Source organism: Chiloscyllium punctatum, chromosome 51 (genome assembly GCF_047496795.1).
Source record: "Chiloscyllium punctatum isolate Juve2018m chromosome 51, sChiPun1.3, whole genome shotgun sequence".
NCBI classification, from domain to species: Eukaryota; Metazoa; Chordata; class Chondrichthyes; order Orectolobiformes; family Hemiscylliidae; genus Chiloscyllium; species Chiloscyllium punctatum.
Genome location: NC_092789.1, coordinates 32112433 through 32127546, shown reverse-complemented (window position 1 = coordinate 32127546; position 15114 = coordinate 32112433).

Genomic DNA, 15114 nt, shown 5'->3' with positions numbered 1-15114 from the left:
GCCCTGACAGACACACACACACACGCTGACAGACACACAGTGACATAGACACACAGGAACACAGACACACACACACACACTGCCAGACACACACACACAGTGACACAGACACAGTGACACAGAGACACACATACGCAGACAGTGCCAGGGACACACACACACACAGTGACAGACACATACACAGTGACACAGACACACACACACACACACACACACACACAGTGACAGGGACACACACAGTGACACAGACACAGATACACACAGTGACACAGATACACACAGGGACAGGGACACAGACACACACGCAGTGACAGACACACACCGACACACACAGTGACATAGACACACAGGAACACAGACACACACACACACACACACACAGACACACACTGCCAGACACAGACACAGTGACACAGAGACACACACAGTGACACAGAGACACATACGCAGACAGTGCCAGACACACACAGGAACACACACACACATAGTGACACACACACATAGTGACACAGACAGTGACACAGACACACACACACACACAGCCAGACACACACACAGTGACACAGAGACACACACAGACACACACAGTGACACACACACACAGTGACACACACACACAGTGACACAGACAGATTGAGAGAGACAGACACACACACACAGTGAGTGACACAGACACAGTGACACAGAGACACACACACACACACACACACAGTGACACAGACAGATTGAGACACACACACACAGTGAGTGACACACACACACAGGGACACAGACACACACACACACCCAGTGACACACACACAGGGACACAGACACACACACACACACACACACCCAGTGACATAGTGACACACATACACATACCCAGTGACACACACCCAGTGACACAGTGACACACACACCCAGTGACACAGACACAGTGACACACACCCAGTGACACAGACACACCCCCAGTGACACAGACACACAGACAGATTGAGAGACACACACACAGACAGATTGAGAGAGACACACACACAGTGACACAGACACACACACAGTAACACACACACACACACCCCCCCAGTGACACAGACACAGGGACACACACACAAGGACAGATTGAGAGAGGGACGCACACATACAGTGACACAGACACACACACACAGACAGATTGAGAGAGAGAGAGACAGTGACACAGACACACACACACCCCCAGTGACACAGACACAGGGACACACACACAGTGACAGATTGAGAGAGAGAGACACACATACAGTGACACAGACACACAGTGACACAGATTGAGAAAGAGACACACAGGGATACAGACACACACACACACACACACACGCACACAGTGCAGACACACACACGCGCGCGCACGCACACACGGGGGTGCAGACACACACAAACGCGCACACACACACACACACACAGTGCAGACGCACACACACACACACAGGGGTGCAGACACACACACGCACACACAGGGGTGCAGACACACACAAACGCGCACACACACACAGTGCAGACGCACACACACACACACACAGGGGTGCAGACATACACACGCACACAGTGCAGACACACACACGCGCGCGCACGCACACACGGGGGTGCAGACACACACAAACGCGCACACACACACAGTGCAGACACACACACACACAGTGCAGACACACACACACACGCACACACACACACACACACACACACAGTGCAGACACACACACACACAGTGCAGACACACACACACACACACACACACACACAGGGGTGCAGACACACACACGCACACACACACACACAGTGCAGACACACACACACAGTGCAGACACACACACACACAGTGCAGACACACACACACACAGTGCAGACACACACACACACGCACACACACAGTGCAGACACACACAAACGCGCACACACACACAGTGCAGACACAGACACACACACACAGTGCAGACACACACACACACAGTGCAGACACACACACACATGCACACACAGTGCAGACACACACAAACGCGCACACACACACAGTGCAGACACACACAAACGCGCACACACACACAGTGCAGACACACACACACACAGTGCAGACACACACAAACGCGCACACACACAGTGCAGACACACACACACACGCACACACACAGTGCAGACACGCACACACACAGTGCAGACACACGCACACACACGTGCACACACACAGTGCAGACACACACACAGTGCAGACACACACAGTGCAGACACACACACACACAGTGCAGACGCACGCACACACACACGCACACACACAGTGCAGACGCACACACACACAGTGCAGACGCGCAGACACACACAGTGCAGACGCGCACACACACACAGTGCAGACACGCACACACACACAGTGCAGACACACACACACACACACACACAGTGCAGACGCACACACACACACACAGTGCAGACGCACACACACACAGTGCAGACGCACACACACACAGTGCAGACACACACACACACGCACACACACAGTGCAGACGCGCACACACAGTGCAGACACACACACACACACACAGTGCAGACGCACACACACACACAGTGCAGACGCACACACACACACAGTGCAGACACACACACACACGCACACACACAGTGCAGACGCACACACACACGCACACACACAGTGCAGACGCGCACACACACACACAGTGCAGACGCACACACACACACACACACACACACACAGTGCAGACACACACACACACAGTGCAGACACACACACACACACACACACACACACAGTGCAGACACACACACACACACACACACAGTGCAGACACACACACATACGCACACACACACACACAGTGCAGACACACACACATACGCACACACACAGTGCAGACGCACACACACACACAGTGCAGACGCACGCACACACAGGGGTGCAGACACACACACACACACAGGGGTGCAGATACACACACACACACAGGGGTGCAGACACACACACAGTGCAGACACACACACAGTGCAGACACAGAGTGCAGGCAGACACACACACACACACACACAGTGCAGACACACACAGTGCAGACACACACAGGGACACAGACACACATACAGACAGATTGTGAGAGAGAGAGAGAGAGAGAGACAGACACACAGTCACAGTGACACAGACACACACACAGTGACACACACACACACATAGTGACACAGACACACACACAGACAGATTGAGAGAGAGAGACAGACACACAGGCGTATTGGGCCAGAGATACATAAACAGAGAGAGAGAGAGAGAGAGAGACTGGGAGTGTGTGTGAGAGAGAGAGGGGCCAAACGGAGGCACCCCCGAGCCGGGGTTCCTTACCTTTTTCAGCTCCTTGGTCCTGTCCCTCATTCTGGGCTCACACCAGGGACACACGAACAGACTAAAGTTTCAGTGAGATCGCCCCCAAAAGTTGCTCGCGAATGTGAGGCTCCTTACCCCCGGGCAGGAGGACAGGGTTGTGTCAGTGTCTGTGTCTGTGTGTGTGTCTCAGTGTCCACCCCCTCCACACCCACACCCACACCAGGCTCAGGGAGACAGGGAGAGGGTCCAGCCCGGGATCAGGGAAGAGTTCAGGAAATTACAGACTGCGCATGGTTTACAAAGTGAAACTACACCGGGTTTAACCCGTTCCCAGCCAGGAGGACACAGCTCAGCACCAACCCCCCCCCAAAACAGCTCAGCACCACCCCCCCCCCCCCCCCCCACACACAGCTCAGCACCACCCCCCCCCCCCCACACACAGCTCAGCACCAGCCCCACACTCACACACACAGCTCAGCACCACCCCCCCCCCCACACACAGCTCAGCACCAACCCCCCCCCCACACACAGCTCAGCACCACCCCCCCCCACACTCACACACAGCTCAGCACCACCCCCCCCACACACAGCTCAGCACCACCCCCACCACACTCACACCCACAGCTCAGCACCACCCCCCCCCCCACACTCACACCCACAGCTCAGCACCACCCCCCCCCCCACACACGGCTCAGCACCACCCCCCCACACTCACACACAGCTCAGCACCACCCCCCCCCACACTCACACCCACAGCTCAGCACCACCCCCCCCCACATTCACACACAGCTCAGCACCACCCCCCCCCACACACAGCTCAGCACCACCCCCCCCACACTCACACACAGATCAGCACCACCCCCCCACACTCACACACAGCTCAGCACCCCCCCCCCCCCACACACAGCTCAGCACCACCCCCCCCCACACTCACACACAGCTCAGCACCACCCCCCCCCACACTCTCACACAGCTCAGCACCACCCCCCCCCACACTCACACACAGCTCAGCACCACCCCCCCCACACACAGCTCAGCACCACCCCCCCACACTCACACACAGCTCAGCACCACCCCCCCCCCACACTCACACACAGCTCACCACCCCCCCCCCCACACTCACACACAGCTCAGCACCACCCCCCCCCCACACTCACACACAGCTCAGCACCACCCCCCCCACACTCTCACACAGCTCAGCACCACCCCCCCCCCCACACTCACACACAGCTCAGCACCACCCCCCCCACACACAGCTCAGCACCACCCCCCCACACTCACACACAGCTCAGCACCACCCCCCCCCACACTCACACACAGCTCACCACCCCCCCCCCACACTCACACACAGCTCAGCACCACCCCCCCCCCCCACACTCACACACAGCTCAGCACCACCCCCCCCACACACAGCTCAGCACCACCCCCCCCACACTCACACACAGCTCAGCACCACCCCCCCCACATTCACACACAGCTCAGCACCACCCCCCCCCACACTCAGCTCAGCACCACCCCCACCACACTCACACACAGCTCAGCACCACCCCCCACACTCACACAGCTCAGCACCAGCCCCCCCCCACACTCACACACAGCTCAGCACCACCCCCCCCACACTCACACACAGCTCAGCACCACCCCCCCACATTCACACACAGCTCAGCACCACCCCCCCCCACACTCAGCTCAGCACCCCCCCCCACACTCACACACAGCTCAGCACCACCCCCCCCCACACTCACACAGCTCAGCACCACCCCCCCACACACTCACACACAGCTCAGCACCACCCCCCCCACACTCACACACAGCTCAGCACCACCCCCCCCCACACACACACAGCTCAGCACCACCACCCCCCCCCCACACACACACAGCTCAGCACCACCCCCCCCCCCACAAACACACACAGCTCAGCACCCCCCCCCCCCTCACTCACACACACAGCTCAGCACCACCCCCCCCCACAAACACACTCAGCTCAGCACCACCCCCCCCCCACAAACACACACAGCTCAGCACCCCCACCCCCCCCACACACACACAGCTCAGCACCACCCCCCCCCACACTGTCTCCCCCTCACACTGTCTCCCCCTCACACTGTCACCCCCTCACACTGTCTCCCCCTCACACTGTCTCCCCCCTCACACTGTCTCCCCCTCACACTGTCACCCCTCACACTGTCTCCCCCTCACACTGTCTCCCCCTCACACTGTCACCCCCTCACACTGTCTCCCCATCACACTGTCACCCCCTCACACTGTCTCCCCCTCACACTGTCTCCCCCTCACACTGTCTCCCCTCACACTGTCACCCCCCTCACACTGTCTCCCCCCTGACACTGTCTCCCCTGACACTGTCTACCCCTCACACTGTCTCCCCCTCACACTGTCTCCCCCTCACACTGTCACCCCCTCACACTGTCTCCCCATCACACTGTCTCCCCCTCACACTGTCTCCCCCTCACACTGTCACCCCCTCACACTGTCTCCCCCTCACACTGTCTCCCCTCACACTGTCACCCCCTCACACTGTCTCCCCTCACACTGTCACCCCTCACACTGTCTCCCCCTCACACTGTCACCCCCCTCACACTGTCTCCCCCTCACACTGTCTCCCCCTCACACTCTCACCCCCTCACACTCTCACCCCCTCACACTGTCTCCCCCTCACACTGTCTCCCCTCACACTCTCTCCCCTCACACTCTCACCCCTCACACTCTCACCCCCTCACACTGTCTCCCCCTCACACTGTCTCCCCTCACACTCTCTCCCCTCACACTCTCACCCCTCACACTCTCACCCCCTCACACTGTCTCCCCCTCACACTGTCACCCCCTCACACTGTCTCCCCCTCACACTGTCTCCCCTCACACTCTCTCCCCTCACACTCTCACCCCCTCACACTGTCTCCCCCTCACAGTCACCCCCTCACACTGTCTCCCCCTCACACTGTCACCCCCTCACACTGTCTCCCTCTCACACTGTCACCCCCTCACACTGTCTCCCCCTCACACTGTCTCCCCCTCACACTGTCTCCCCCTCACACTGTCACCCCCCTCACACTGTCTCCCCCTCACACTCTCACCACCTCACACTCTCACCCCCTCACACTGTCTCCCCTCACACTGTCACCCCCTCACACTGTCTCCCCCTCACACTGTCTCCCCCTCACTCTGTCTCCCCCCACACTGTCTCCCCCTCACACTGTCTCCCCCTAATACTGTCTCCCCTCACACTGTCTCCCCCTCACACTGTCTCCCCCTCACACTGTCTCCCCCTCACACTGTCTCCCCTCACACTGTCACCCCCTAACACTGTCTCCCCCTCACACTGTCACCCCCTCACACTGTCTCCCCCTCACACTGTCTCCCCCTAACACTGTCTCCCCCCCACACTGTCTCCCCCTCACACTGTCACCCCCTCACACTGTCACCCCCCTCACACTGTCTCCCCCTCACACTGTCTCCCCTCACACTGTCACCCCCCTCACACTGTCTCCCCCTCACACTGTCTCCACCCACACTGTCTCCCCCTCACACTGTCTCCCCCTAACACTGTCTCCCCCTCACACTGTCTCCCTCTCACACTGTCACCCCCTCACACTCTCACCCCCTCACACTGTCTCCCCCTCACACTGTCTCCCCCTCACACTGTCACCCCCTCACACTGTCTCCCCCTCACACTGTCACCCACCCCCTCACACTGTCTCCCCCTCACACTGTCTCCCCCTCACACTGTCACCCCCTCACACTGTCACCCCCTCACACTGTCTCCCCCTCACACTGTCTCCCCTCACACTGTCTCCCCCTCATACTGTCTCCCCTCACACTGTCTCCCCCTCACACTGTCTCCCCCTCACACTGTCACCCCCTCACACTGTCTCCCCTCACACTGTCACCCCCTCACACTGTCACCCCCTCACACTGTCTCCCCCTCACACTGTCTCCCCCTCACACTGTCACCCCCCTCACACTGTCTCCCCCTCACACTGTCACCCCCCTCACACTGTCTCCCTCTCACACTGTCTCCCCCTCACACTCTCACCCCCTCACACTGTCTCCCCCTCACACTGTCTCCCCCTCACACTGTCTCCCCTCACACTGTCTCCCCCTCACACTGTCTCCCCCTCACACTGTCACCCCCCTCACACTGTCTCCCCCCTCACACTGTCTCCCCCTCACACTGTCTCCCCTCACACTGTCTCCCCCTCACACTGTCTCCCCCTCACACTGTCTCCCCTCACACTGTCACCCCCTCACACTGTCTCCCCTCACACTCTCTCCCCTCACACTCTCACCCCCTCACACTGTCTCCCCCTCACACTGTCACCCACCCCCTCACACTGTCTCCCCCTCACACTGTCACCCACCCCCTCACACTGTCTCCCCCCTCACACTGTCTCCCCCTCACACTGTCACCCCCTCACACTGTCACCCCCCTCACACTGTCTCCCCTCACACTGTCTCCCCCTCACACTGTCTCCCCCTCATACTGTCTCCCCTCACACTGTCTCCCCCTCACACTGTCTCCCCCTCACACTGTCACCCCCTCACACTGTCTCCCCTCACACTGTCACCCCCCTCACACTGTCACCCCCCTCACACTGTCTCCCCCTCACACTGTCTCCCCCTCACACTGTCACCCCCTCACACTGTCTCCCCCTCACACTGTCACCCCCTCACACTGTCTCCCTCTCACACTGTCTCCCCCTCACACTCTCACCCCCTCACACTGTCTCCCCCTCACACTGTCTCCCCCTCACACTGTCTCCCCTCACACTGTCTCCCCCTCACACTGTCTCCCCCTCACACTGTCACCCCCTCACACTGTCTCCCCCTCACACTGTCTCCCCCTCACACTGTCTCCCCTCACACTGTCTCCCCCTCACACTGTCTCCCCTCACACTGTCTCCCCTCACACTGTCACCCCCTCACACTGTCTCCCCTCACACTCTCTCCCCTCACACTCTCACCCCCTCACACTGTCTCCCCCTCACACTGTCACCCACCCCCTCACACTGTCTCCCCCTCACACTGTCTCCCCCTCACACTGTCTCCCCCTCACACTGTCTCCCCTCACACTGTCTCCCCCTCACACTGTCTCCCCTCACACTGTCTCCCCCTCACACTGTCACCCCTCACACTGTCTCCCCCTCACACTGTCTCCCCCTCACACTGTCTCCCCCTCACACTGTCACCCCCTCACACTGTCTCCCCTCACACTCTCTCCCCTCACACTCTCACCCCCTCACACTGTCTCCCCCTCACACTGTCACCCACCCCCTCACACTGTCTCCCCTCACACTGTCTCCCCTCACACTGTCACCCCCTCACACTGTCACCCCCTCACACTGTCTCCCCCTCACACTGTCTCCCCCTCACACTGTCTCCCCTCACACTGTCTCCCCCTCACACTGTCTCCCCTCACACTGTCTCCCCCTCACACTGTCACCCCTCACACTGTCTCCCCCTCACACTGTCTCCCCCTCACACTGTCTCCCCCTCACACTGTCTCCCCCTCACACTGTCACCCCCTCACACTGTCTCCCCTCACACTCTCTCCCCTCACACTCTCACCCCCCTCACACTGTCTCCCCCTCACACTGTCACCCACCCCCTCACACTGTCTCCCCCCTCACACTGTCTCCCCCTCACACTATCACCCCCTCACACTGTCTCCCCCTCACACTGTCACCCCCTCACACTGTCTCCCCTCACACTGTCTCCCCCTCACACTGTCTCCCCCTCACACTGTCACCCCCTCACACTGTTTCCCCTTCACACTGTCTCCCCTCACACTGTCTCCCCCTCACACTGTCTCCCCTCACACTGTCTCCCCCTCACACTGTCACCCCCTCACACTGTCTCCCCCTCACACTATCACCCCCTCACACTGTCTCCCCCTCACACTGTCTCCCCCTCACACTGTCTCCCCCCTCACACTGTCACCCCTCACACTGTCTCCCCCCTCACACTGTCTCCACCTCACACTGTCTCCCCCTCACACTGTCTCCCCCTCACACTGTCTCCCCTCACACTGTCCTCCCCCTCACACTGTCTCCCCCTCACACTGTCACCCCCTCACACTGTCTCCCCTCACACTGTCTCCCCTCACAATGTCTCCCCTCACACTGTCTCCCCCTCATACTGTCTCCCCTCACACTGTCTCCCCCTCACACTGTCTCCCCCTCACACTGTCTCCCCCTCACACTGTCTCCCCTCACACTGTCTCCCCCTCACACTGTCTCCCCCTCACACTGTCACCCCCTCACACTGTCTCCCTCTCACACTGTCTCCCCCTCACACTGTCACCCCCTCACACTGTCACCCCCTCACACTGTCTCCCCCTCACACTGTCACCCCCTCACACTGTCACCCCCTCACACTGTCTCCCCCTCACACTGTCTCCCCCCTCACACTGTTTCCCCCTCACACTGTCACCCCCTCACACTGTCTCCCTCTCACACTGTCTCCCCCTCACACTGTCAACCCCTCACACTGTCTCCCCCTCACACTGTCACCCACCCCCTCACACTGTCACCCCCTCACACTGTCTCCCCCTCACACTGTCTCCCCCTCACACTCTCACCCCCTCACACTGTCTCCCTCTCACACTGTCTCCCCCTCACACTGTCACCCCCTCACACTGTCTCCCCCTCACACTGTCTCCCTCTCACACTGTCTCCCCCTCACACTGTCTCCCTCTCACACTGTCTCCCCCTCACACTGTCACCCCCTCACACTCTCACCCCCTCACACTGTCTCCCCCTCACACTGTCTCCCCTCACACTGTCTCCCCCTCACACTCTCACCCCCTCACACTGTCTCCCCCTCACACTGTCTCCCCTCACACTGTCTCCCCCCTCACACTGTCTCCCCCTCACACTGTCTCCCCCTCACACTGTCACCCACCCCCTCACACTGTCACCCCCTCACACTGTCTCCCCCTCACACTGTCTCCCCCTCACACTGTCACCCCCTCACACTGTCTCCCCCTCACACTGTCACCCCCTCACACTGTCACCCCCTCACACTGTCACCCACCCCCTCACACTGTCTCCCCCCACACTGTCTCCCCCTCACAGTGTCTCCCCCTAACACTGTCTCCCCCTCTCACTGTCACCCCCCTCACACTGTCTCCCCCTAACACTGTCTCCCCCTCACACTGTCACCCCCTCACACTGTCACCCTCTCACACTGTCACCCCCTCACACTGTCACCCCCTCACACTGTCACCCCTCACACTGTCTCCCCCTAACACTGTCTCCCCCTCTCACTTTCACCCCCTCACACTGTCTCCCCTTAACACTGTCTCCCCCTCACACTGTCACCCCCTCACACTGTCACCCCCTCACACTGTCTCCCCCTCACACTGTCACCCCCTCACACTGTCACCCCCTCACACTGTCTCCCCCTCACACTGTCTCCCCCACACACTGTCTCCCCTCACACTGTCTCCCCCTCACACTGTCACCCCCTCACACTGTCTCCCCTCACACTGTCTCCCCCTCACACTGTCTCCCCCCTCACACTGTCTCCCCCTCACACTGTCTCCCCCTCACACTGTCTCCCCCTCACACTGTCACCCCTCACACTGTCTCCCCCTCACACTGTCTCCCCCTCACACTGTCACCCCCTCACACTGTCTCCCCATCACACTGTCACCCCCTCACACTGTCTCCCCCTCACACTGTCTCCCCCTCACACTGTCTCCCCCTCACACTGTCTCCCCTCACACTGTCACCCCCTCACACTGTCTCCCCCACACACTGTCTCCCCTCACACTGTCTCCCCCTCACACTGTCTCCCCCTAACACTGTCTCCCCCTCACACTGTCACCCCCTCACACTGTCTCCCCATCACACTGTCTCCCCCTCACACTGTCTCCCCCTCACACTGTCACCCCCTCACACTGTCTCCCCCTCACACTGTCTCCCCTCACACTGTCACCCCCTCACACTGTCTCCCCTCACACTGTCACCCCTCACACTGTCTCCCCCTCACACTGTCTCCCCCTCACACTGTCACCCCCTCACACTGTCTCCCCCTCACACTGTCTCCCCCTCACACTCTCACCCCCTCACACTCTCACCCCCTCACACTCTCACCCCCTCACACTGTCTCCCCCTCACACTGTCTCCCCTCACACTCTCTCCCCTCACACTCTCACCCCTCACACTCTCACCCCCTCACACTGTCTCCCCCTCACACTGTCACCCCCTAACACTGTCTCCCCCTCACACTGTCTCCCCTCACACTCTCTCCCCTCACACTCTCACCCCCTCACACTGTCTCCCCCTCACAGTCACCCCCTCACACTGTCTCCCCCTCACACTGTCACCCCCTCACACTGTCTCCCTCTCACACTGTCACCCCCTCACACTGTCTCCCCCTCACACTTTCTCCCCCTCACACTGTCTCCCCCTCACACTGTCACCCCCTCACACTGTCTCCCCCTCACACTCTCACCCCCTCACACTCTCACCCCCTCACACTGTCTCCCCCTCACACTGTCACCACCTCACACTGTCTCCCCCTCACACTGTCTCCCCTCACACTGTCACCCCCTCACACTGTCTCCCCCTCACTCTGTCTCCCCCCACACTGTCTCAGCCTCACACTGTCTCCCCCTAATACTGTCTCCCCTCACACTGTCTCCCCCTCACACTGTCTCCCCCTCACACTGTCTCCCCCTCACACTGTCTCCCCTCACACTGTCACCCCCTAACACTGTCTCCCCTCACACTGTCACCCCCTCACACTGTCTCCCCCACACACTGTCTCCCCTCACACTGTCTCCCCCTCACACTGTCTCCCCCTCACACTGTCACCCCCTCACACTGTCTCCCCATCACACTGTCTCCCCCTCACACTGTCACCCCCTCACACTGTCTCCCCCTCACACTGTCTCCCCTCACACTGTCACCCCCTCACACTGTCTCCCCTCACACTGTCACCCCTCACACTGTCTCCCCCTCACACTGTCTCCCCCTCACACTGTCACCCCCTCACACTGTCTCCCCCTCACACTGTCTCCCCCTCACACTCTCACCCCCTCACACTCTCACCCCCTCACACTCTCACCCCCTCACACTGTCTCCCCCTCACACTGTCTCCCCTCACACTCTCTCCCCTCACACTCTCACCCCTCACACTCTCACCCCCTCACACTGTCTCCCCCTCACACTGTCACCCCCTCACACTGTCTCCCCCTCACACTGTCTCCCCTCACACTCTCTCCCCTCACACTCTCACCCCCTCACACTGTCTCCCCCTCACAGTCACCCCCTCACACTGTCTCCCCCTCACACTGTCACCCCCTCACACTGTCTCCCTCTCACACTGTCACCCCCTCACACTGTCTCCCCCTCACACTGTCTCCCCCTCACACTGTCTCCCCCTCACACTGTCACCCCCTCACACTGTCTCCCCCTCACACTCTCACCCCCTCACACTCTCACCCCCTCACACTGTCTCCCCCTCACACTGTCACCACCTCACACTGTCTCCCCCTCACACTGTCTCCCCTCACACTGTCACCCCCTCACACTGTCTCCCCCTCACTCTGTCTCCCCCCACACTGTCTCAGCCTCACACTGTCTCCCCCTAATACTGTCTCCCCTCACACTGTCTCCCCCTCACACTGTCTCCCCCTCACACTGTCTCCCCCTCACACTGTCTCCCCTCACACTGTCACCCCCTAACACTGTCTCCCCTCACACTGTCACCCCCTCACACTGTCTCCCCCACACACTGTCTCCCCTCACACTGTCTCCCCCTCACACTGTCTCCCCCTCACACTGTCACCCCCTCACACTGTCTCCCCATCACACTGTCTCCCCCTCACACTGTCACCCCCTCACACTGTCTCCCCCTCACACTGTCTCCCCTCACACTGTCACCCCCTCACACTGTCTCCCCTCACACTGTCACCCCTCACACTGTCTCCCCCTCACACTGTCTCCCCCTCACACTGTCTCCCCCTCACACTCTCACCCCCTCACACTCTCACCCCCTCACACTCTCACCCCCTCACACTGTCTCCCCCTCACACTGTCTCCCCTCACACTCTCTCCCCTCACACTCTCACCCCTCACACTCTCACCCCCTCACACTGTCTCCCCCTCACACTGTCACCCCCTCACACTGTCTCCCCCTCACACTGTCTCCCCTCACACTCTCTCCCCTCACACTCTCACCCCCTCACACTGTCTCCCCCTCACAGTCACCCCCTCACACTGTCTCCCCCTCACACTGTCACCCCCTCACACTGTCTCCCCCTCACACTGTCTCCCCCTCACACTGTCTCCCCCTCACACTTTCACCCCCTCACACTGTCACCCCCTCACACTGTCTCCCCCTCACACTCTCACCCCCTCACACTCTCACCCCCTCACACTGTCACCCCCTCACACTCTCACCCCCTCACACTGTCTCCCCCTCACACTGTCACCCCCTCACACTGTCTCCCCCTCACACTGTCTCCCCTCACACTGTCACCCCCTCACACTGTCTCCCCCTCACACTGTCTCCCCCTCACTCTGTCTCCCCCCACACTGTCTCCCCCTCACACTGTCTCCCCCTAATACTGTCTCCCCTCACACTGTCTCCCCCTCACACTGTCTCCCCCTCACACTGTCTCCCCCTCACACTGTCTCCCCTCACACTGTCACCCCCTAACACTGTCTCCCCCTCACACTGTAACCCCCTCACACTGTCTCCCCCTCACACTGTCTCCCCCTAACACTGTCTCCCCCCCACACTGTCTCCCCCTCACACTGTCACCCCCTCACACTGTCACCCCCTCACACTGTCTCCCCCTCACACTGTCACCCACCCCTTCACACTGTCTCCCCCTCACACTGTCTCCCCCTCACACTGTCACCCCCTCACACTGTCTCCCCCTCACACTGTCTCCCCTCACACTGTCTCCCCCTCATACTGTCTCCCCTCACACTGTCTCCCCCTCACACTGTCTCCCCCTCACACTGTCTCCCCATCACACTGTCACCCCCTCACACTGTCACCCCCTCACACTGTCTCCCCTCACACTGTCACCCCCTCACACTGTCACCCCCTCACACTGTCTCCCCCTCACACTGTGACCCCCTCACACTGTCTCCCCCTCACACTGTCACCCCCTCACACTGTCTCCCTCTCACACTGTCTCCCCCTCACACTCTCACCCCCTCACACTGTCTCCCCCTCACACTGTCTCCCCCTCACACTGTCTCCCCTCACACTGTCTCCCCTCACACTGTCTCCCCCTCACACTGTCTCCCCCTCACACTGTCTCCCCCTCACACTGTCTCCCCTCACACTGTCTCCCCCTCAGACTGTCTCCCCTCACACTGTCTCCCCTCACACTGTCTCCCCCTCACACTGTCTCCCCCTCACACTGTCTCCCCTCACACTGTCACCCCCTCACACTGTCTCCCCTCACACTCTCTCCCCTCACACTCTCACCCCCTCACACTGTCTCCCCCTCACACTGTCACCCACCCCCTCACACTGTCTCCCCCTCACACTGTCTCCCCCTCACACTATCACCCCCTCACACTGTCTCCCCCTCACACTGTCTCCCCCTCACACTGTCACCCCCTCACACTGTCTCCCCTCACACTGTCTCCCCTCACACTGTCTCCCCCTCACACTGTCTCCCCCTCACACTGTCACCCCCTCACACTGTCTCCCCCTCACACTGTCTCCCCCTCACACTGTCTCCCCTCACACTGTCTCCCCCTCACACTGTCTCCCCTCACACTGTCTCCCCCTCACAC